The 8,250-nt window shown below is 33.5% G+C and overlaps 1 non-coding gene across 1 annotated transcript; it reads left to right on the forward strand.

The window, feature by feature from the left end:
• The first annotated feature begins 4,834 nt into the window (after nt 1–4,834).
• LOC126025167 (U6 spliceosomal RNA) lies at nt 4,835–4,941 on the forward strand. Its single transcript, XR_007501211.1, has one exon. It is a non-coding gene; the product is annotated as a U6 spliceosomal RNA (small nuclear RNA).
• Nucleotides 4,942–8,250: the final 3,309 nt, after the last annotated feature.

An 8,250-nucleotide genomic window follows, 5' to 3' on the forward strand; every position in this document is an offset into this window, starting at 1 on the left:
AAGAAGAAATAGAACAAGGGGCCTAGTAGATATATAGTGGGCTTTTCATTCTCCAAAAGCTGAAAACACAATTTTATCCAATGAACATAGGACATTTTCCATAGATAGAACACATGCTGGGCCATAAAACATGACTCCATAAAATTAAAAGGATATAAGTATTATCAACAATCTTTTCAGACCCTGATGCAATGAAAATAGAAGAGAACTACAAAAAGAGATGGAGAAATAACTTTAACACCCATAATGGCCCATAACTAGTGGTTCAGGGATGAATAACAAAGATTCCTAGAAACAAATGAGAATGAAGATAAAATTATCAGAATTTGGGGGACAAAGAAAAGTAGTACTAAAATATTTATAGTTTTGAAAACATCAGGAATAAAGAATAAGCCTATATATATATATATATAATTTAATGGTACTGCTTAAGGAATTGTGACTTAAAAATGACCATCAAAAGCCCATGCCCAGATAAAATCATTCCTGATTTCTTTTAAACTTTTAAAGAGGACATCTTTGACAATATTTTTCATGCTCTTCCAGGAAAGAACAGAAACAGTCCCCAAAAGTTAATATGCAGCAAACATCACTGTGATACCAAAATATGATAAAGACACCACAAAATCACAGAATTACAGGACAAAAGTCCTTGATGAATAAAGTTGCAGAGATCCTAAACAAAATACCAGCAAATAGAATTCAAAGATTCTTCAAGAATATCATACATCATAATCAAATAGGATTTATGCACAGATGCAATGATAATTTAACATATGCAAGTCAATATACATAATATACTATATCACAAAAGAAAAGATAAAAACCATATGATCATATCAGTATATGCGGTATATAGAAAAACATGTAAGTAAAACACTCATGACATTGAGACTAAAGGCATCTTCAAGGAGGAAACAGCACTCTTCAACAAGTGAAAGAAGAGATCAACAGATGGGAATATATTAAGCTAAGAAGCTTCTGCACCTCAAAGGAAATAAAGCTAGAATACAAGAGCCACCCACTGAATGGGAGAAACTATTCACCTAATACCCATTAGATAAGGGGCTAATATCTAAAATATACAAAGCACTGACAGAACTTTACAAGAAAAAAAAACACCTTATCCCATCAAAAAATGAGGAGAAGAAATGAACAGACACTTTGTCAAAGAAGAAATACTAATGGCCAAAAAGCACATGAAAAAATGCTCCACATCACTAATCAACAGGGAAATGCAAATCAAAACAACAATGAGGTATCATTTCACACCACAGAGACTGGCACATATCACAAAGAATAAGAACAATAGGTGCTGGAGGGGATGTGGAGAGAAAGGAACTCTTTATTCACTGCTGGTGGGAATGCCGGCTAGCTCAGCCTTTATGAAAAATAATATGGGGATTCCAAAAAAAAAATTGAAAATTGAGCTCCCATATGATCCAGCTATACTACTCCTAGAGATATACCCTAGGAACACAAAATACAATACAAAAATCTATTCCTCACACTAATATTCATTGTAGTGTTGCTTACAATAGCCAGACTTTGGAAACAACTAAGATGCCCTTCAATATATGAATGGCTAAAGAAACTGTGGTATATTTACACAATGGAATATTATGCAGCCATCAGGAGAGATGAAGCCATGAAATTTTTCTATTCATGAATGTACATGGAATCTATTATGCTGAGTGAAATAAGTCAGAGAGAGATAATTATTATCTTTATTTAAACACCTTGATTATAAATATGATTGTAGTTGGTTTTGGTCATGTAAAGAAAACCTTCCTTTACCAATGCAACATTTCCATCACCAATGTCCCAAATCTCCCTTCTCCCACCCCTGCCCCCCTCCTGTACTCTAGACAGGCTTTCTACTTCCCTCATTCATTCACATTGCTATGCCAGTTCTCAATGTAGTTATTTCTCTAACTGCACCTACCACTCTTTGTGGTGAGTTTCATGTCGTGAGCTGGACCTTCCAGCCCTCCTCTTTTGTCTCTGAGAATTATTGCAAAAATGTCTTTTATTTTTATTAAAACCCATAGCTGAGTCAGACTATTCTGTGTCTATTCAGAGGGAGAGAGATAGACACAGAATAGTCTCACTTATCTATGGGTTTTAAGAAAAATAAAAGGCATTTTTTGCAGTAATTCCCAGAGACAATAGAGAGGAGGGCTGGAAAGTCCAGCTCATGACATGAAGCTCACCACAAAGAGTGGTAGGTTCAGTTAGAGAAATAACTATATTAACAACTAACATAACCATGTGAATGAATGAGGGATGTAGAAAGCCTGTCTCAAATACACTGGTGAAGGGGGTATTCTTTATATGACTGAAGCCCAACTACAATTATGTTTGTAATCAAATTGTATAAATAAAGACATTAATAAAGAAATATAATCACAAAGCCAACAGAATAAAAAGATCAAGCCAAAAAAGAAAAAAAACTTGATAATGTCAACACCTATTTATGATAAAAACACTCAAAAAGATGGGAATGGAAGAAACTTTTATCAATATAGTCAAAGCTATTTATCTCAAGGCCATGGCAAATATTATACTCAATAGAGATAAAGATTTTAGAACCTTTCCTCTAAAATCTGGTACACAATAAGGCTGACCCTTTTCACCACTCCTAAATAACATAGTACTGGAAATATTTGCCATAGCAATTAGGCAAGGAAAAACATATCAAGGATATCCATATAGGAAAGAGAGTAGTCAAGCTCTCACTATTTGCAGATGACATGATATTTAGAAATTTTTAAGGATGGTACAAAAAAAGCTCCAGAAATAATAGACTTGTATAGTAAACTGGCAGATGACAAAATTAATATGCAATAATCAATGATTTTTATATATACAGATAATATTTTATATAGAATATGTAAATAATATATACTATATAAAATATATTTGATATATAAAGATGATGAAAACAAAGATAGAGTTATTTAAAAAACAATTCTATTTACAATTGTGCCTCAGAGAATCAAGTACCTCAAAGTCAACTTAACTAAAGACGTAAACTACCTACACAAAAAAAAAACTACAACATATTGTTTCAAGAAATAATGGAGGACACAAAGAAAGAGAAACACAAACGCTGTTCATGGATTGGAAGGATTAACATAATTAAATGTTAATTAAAATAATTAAAATAGCAGTACTCCCCAAAGTACTATAAATATGTAATGCAAACCTAATAAGGATATCCAAGCTATTTTTCAAATAAATTGATCAAAAACTTCTAAAATTCTTATGGAACAATAAACATCAATGAATAGTAAAACAATTCTTGGGAAAAAGGAAAATAGGAGACATCACTTTTTCCAACTTCAAACTGCATTATGAAACAGTAATTATTTAAAAACATGGGTAATGAAATATATCCTCACATCAATGAGATATATTTAAATATTTTGATACTGTACCTTAAGTGTATGAATAATTAATATTTGATAAGGGTCAAGGCATATGAAGGAAAGCATCTTCAAAAATTGACAGTGGGAAAATTAGTCAGCTACACACAAATAGTGAACTCAGATCTCTCTTATATCCAAACAAAAGTAAAAACGAAATAGATTAAGGACCATGACATTAGACCTGAAATCATAAGGTATATAGAGGAAAATATGAGCGTAACACTCCATGACATTCAAGCTAAGGTATTTTCAAAGATGGAACTTTAATGGCTAAGCAAGAGTAAACAAAGATAAACAAATAGGAGTACATTGAACTAAGTAGCTTTACACCTCAAAGAAAATAGTGACTAAGATTCAGACTACCCAATGAATGGGAGAAACTATTTACACAATATCCACTGACAATAGATTAATATCATGATATGCAAAGCACTGGTAGAGATTAGCAAGAAAAAAAAATCTAACCCTTTCCAAAAAAGGAAAAGACACTTCTCATCCATATCACACAAAGGGGCAAAAACATCACAAGAAACAAACAAACAAACAAAAAACCAGAGATGCTGTGGATTTGGGGAGAATGAGACTCGAATTGAATACTGGTGGACTGGTGGGAATGTTGACTGGTCTAGCCTTTTCCAAAAAAAAAAATGAGTATTTAGAAAAAAAAAAAAAAAAACTAAAAATTTAGCTTTCATATGACCTAGCCATACTTCTCTTAGAAATAGCCACTAACCCAAGTGCCCATAAACAGATTAGTGAATAAAGAATCTGTGGTAAATCTAAACAATGAAAAACCATGCAGCTGTTAGAAAAAATGAAGTCATGAAATCTGTTCATATGTGGATGCATATGGAGAGTATTATGTTGTGCAAAATGATTAAGAAGGAGAGGGATAAGCATAAAATAATGTCACTTATTTGTGGGATATAAAAAAAGAGTATGCTTTTAATAGCCAGAGACAATAGAGATGAGAGTCAGGAGGACCATACCATTGTAGGAAGCTTTGCCACAGATAGTGGAGGTGTATTGTTAGGGCAGAAATGGGACCGCTAAGACAATGATAGTTTGAAATTATCACTCAGGATAAGAATTGGGTGCAGAAAAGAGATAAAGTAATAGCCATTATACCCTTTCCACAACAATATTGAAAATATAGCATCGGGCTCGCCCACGCACACACTTGCACACACACACACAAGAAAATATAGCATCTAGAATTAAAAAACAAGAGTGAGTGACAGAGAGAGGGGGGGAGAGAGAGGGAGGGAAAAAGAAAGAGAGAGGGGTGTCTGGCATGAAGTCAGACAGGAGTGTGTGTATGAGGGAAATTAGGGGCATTGGGGGCAGAAAATGTGCACTGATAAAAAAGTTTGTGCACTACTTTGTAATTGTGAAAAATAGTAGTGCTCCCTTCGGCAGCACATATACTAAAATTGGAATGATACAGAGAAGATTAGCATGGGCCCTGAGCAAGGATGATACTCAAATTCGTGAAGCATTCCATGTTAAGGAAAAAAAAAGTAAAAACAACTGTAGTATAAACAACCTTATAAATTCAGTGTTTAAATTAGGTAATTATTTTTATAAAGGACATATAAAGTAAAGATGATTCCCCCGTTTTAGTAAGATATAGTAAAACTTGAGTCAATTTATATTTTTCACATTTTTGTTTGTTTGTTTGTTTTTGTTGTTGTTTTGGGGCCACACCCAGCAATGCTCAGGGGTTACTCCTGGCTGGCTGCTCAGAAATAGCTCCTGGCAGGCACGGGGGACCATATGGGACACCTGGATTCGAACCAACCACCTTTGGTCCTGGATCGGCTGCTTGCAAGGCAAACGCTGCTGTGCTATCTCTCCGGGCCCTCAATTTATATTTTTCTAAGAGAAACTGGTGACTTTACTAACTGCATAAAAATACAAATTAAAAGAGGAAAATAACTCCCCCAAAATTCATCAACAGAAGAGAAAAACTTTAAATATAAGGGAAATAAGAATAATCACATGGGCTGAAGAGTGCAGCAGATATAAAGCTTTTTTTTTTTTCTCAATACGATTGACCAGTTCCAATCCTTGGAATAGTAGATAAGATAAGTAATAGTAGATAAGAATGGTTACTGAGTGCAGAGCTAGGAGTAAACCCTAAGCCCCACCAGTACTGGATCAAAACCAAACAAAAATTTAAAAAAAATATCACCTAAAGCGATAATATAATATATAATATATATATAATATAGCTTTTACATTCCTTTGTAAGTTGTTTTCTGGCTAATTGATGTTTGTGGACACTTATAAATGGAGTTGTTTTTAATTTATTTATTTCTTATAGTTTGTTATTTGCATAAAATAATACAACATATTTTGTGTATAGATTTTATAGCCCAAAATGTTGCTGCCTTCATTTATTGCTTCTAAATTTTAGTGAAGTTTTTAAATTTTTATATACATTATCATATCATCTGTATCTATAAAACTGATATTTTAATTTATTTTCCAACAAATAATGTTTTATTTATTTATTTATTGCCTGATTGTTGTAGCAATCAGTTAAATAATAGTTAAATAATACCACAAAAGTGAATATCCTTGCCCTGTGCCCAATTTTAGGAGAAAGCATTCAATTTTAGTCATTGAATATAATATTTACTGTGGGTTTTCTGTATGATATCATTAGTATCATTAGTAGACATTTATTCCTGGATTTATGGTTTTCATCATGATTAGATTTAACATTGCAAAGTATTCTATATATAATTTTGTATATAATCATGGAATTTTTATTAATTTTTGTTGACATGAGGCATTACACTTATTGGATTACTTACTAGTTGGATTAATTACACTAAGTGGATGCCATTTGATTGTAGAGTATGATCCTTTTCATATGATTTTGCTGGTGATTTTTTATTAATGTTCCTAAGGGATATAGCTACCTGAAAAATAATTTTGGTAGTATCTATGCCTGCTTTCGGCATTAGTGCAATTTTGAATTCACAGAAGACATAGGAAAGCTTCCTGCTTGATACTTTGAAGAACATGATCATATATAACATACCTTCCTGGAAGTTTTTGTAGAACTCACTGGTATATACCCTGGGTATTTTTCTCGGGAACGCTTTTAACTATTGTTTTTATATATTTTCTTATGACCAATCTACTCGTTTTATTTTTATTTTGGTTTTGAGGCCAAACCTGATTGTTCTCAGGAGTTATTCCTGGCTCTGCACTCAGAAATAACTCCTGATAAAATAAATTTCAGGAGTGTTTAATCCACTTCTTTGAGGAATGTTGTGAATATCCTTAAAGAGATTGCATTAAATCTGTACAATGCTTTGGGGAGTATTGCTCATGAACCCATGAACAGGGTATATGTCTCCATTTCCTTGTGTCCTCTTTTATTCCTTGAAGCAATGATTATTAGTTTTCTTTGTATAGGTCTGTCACTTATTTAGTTAAGTTGACTCCAAGGTATTTGAGTTTCTGTGGTACTATTGTGACTAGAATTATTTTTTAACTGTCTATTTCTTCTCTATCATTATTTTTGTATAAGAAGGATATTGATTTTTCTTCTCTGTCATTATTTATGTATAAGGAGGCCATTGATTTTTACATGTAAATTTTGTAACCTGCCACTTTGCAATAAGAATCTATTGTTTCCAGAAACTTTTTGGTAGAGTCTTTAGGATTTTATAAATGCAGTACCATTGGCACATCTAGCCAATAAAAAACTATGCAGCTGTTAGAAAAACAAAGTCAAGAAACTTTCCTATACATAGATTAACATGGAGACTATTATGCTGAGTGAAATGAGTCAGAGGGAGAGAGTCAGACACAAAAAAGTTTTACTCATCTGTGGGATTTAAAAAAATAAAAAGAAAACAGTAACGTAGTAATACCCAGAAAAATAGAGATAGGGTGAGAAAGACCAGCCCATGATATGAAGCTTACCATAAAGAGTGGTGAGAGCAGTTAGATGAATAATTGCACCAACAACTACCATGACAATGATAATGAGAAAGAGAAATAGAATGTCTATCTCAAATACAGGCATTGTTGGGGGGGGGTGGAGGGGAATGGGGAACACTAGTGGTAGGAAAGTTACACTGGTGAAGGGTGGTGTACACTTGATAACAGAAACCCAATTGCAAACATTTTAGTAACCATTGTGCATATATAAAATTTATTATTTTTTTAATTTTTTTATTTAAACATCTTGATTACATATATGATTGTGATTAGGTTTCAGTCATGTAAAGAACACCCCCTTCACCAGTGCAACATTCCCACCACCAATGTCCCAAATCTCCCTCCATCCCACCCCACCCCCACCTGTACTCCAGACAGACTTTTCAGTTCCCTCATTCATTCACATGATTATGATAGTTCTCTGTGTAGTTATTTCTATAACTGCACTCACCACTCTTTGTGGTGAGCTTCATGAAGTGAGCTGGAAATTCCAGCCCTCCTCTCATTGTCTCTGAGGATTGTTGCAAAAATGACTTTTATTTTTCTTAAAAACCATAGATGAGTGAGACTATTCTGTGTCTCTCTATCTTCCTCTGACTTATTTCACAGAGCATGATAGATTCCATGTATATCCATGTATAGGAAAATTTCATGACTTCATCTCTCTTGATGGCTGCATAATATTCCATTGTGTTTCTTTAGCCATTCATCTGTTGAAGGGCATCTTGGTTATTTCCAGAGCCTGGCTATTGTGAATAGTGCTGCAATAAATATAGGTGAGAGGAAGGATTTTTTGTATTGTATTCTTGTGTTCTTAGGATATATCCCTAGGAGTGGAATAGCTGGGTTGAATGGG

The sequence above is a fragment of the Suncus etruscus genome, chromosome 12 (genome assembly GCF_024139225.1).
Source record: "Suncus etruscus isolate mSunEtr1 chromosome 12, mSunEtr1.pri.cur, whole genome shotgun sequence".
In the NCBI taxonomy this organism is placed as follows: Eukaryota; Metazoa; Chordata; class Mammalia; order Eulipotyphla; family Soricidae; genus Suncus; species Suncus etruscus.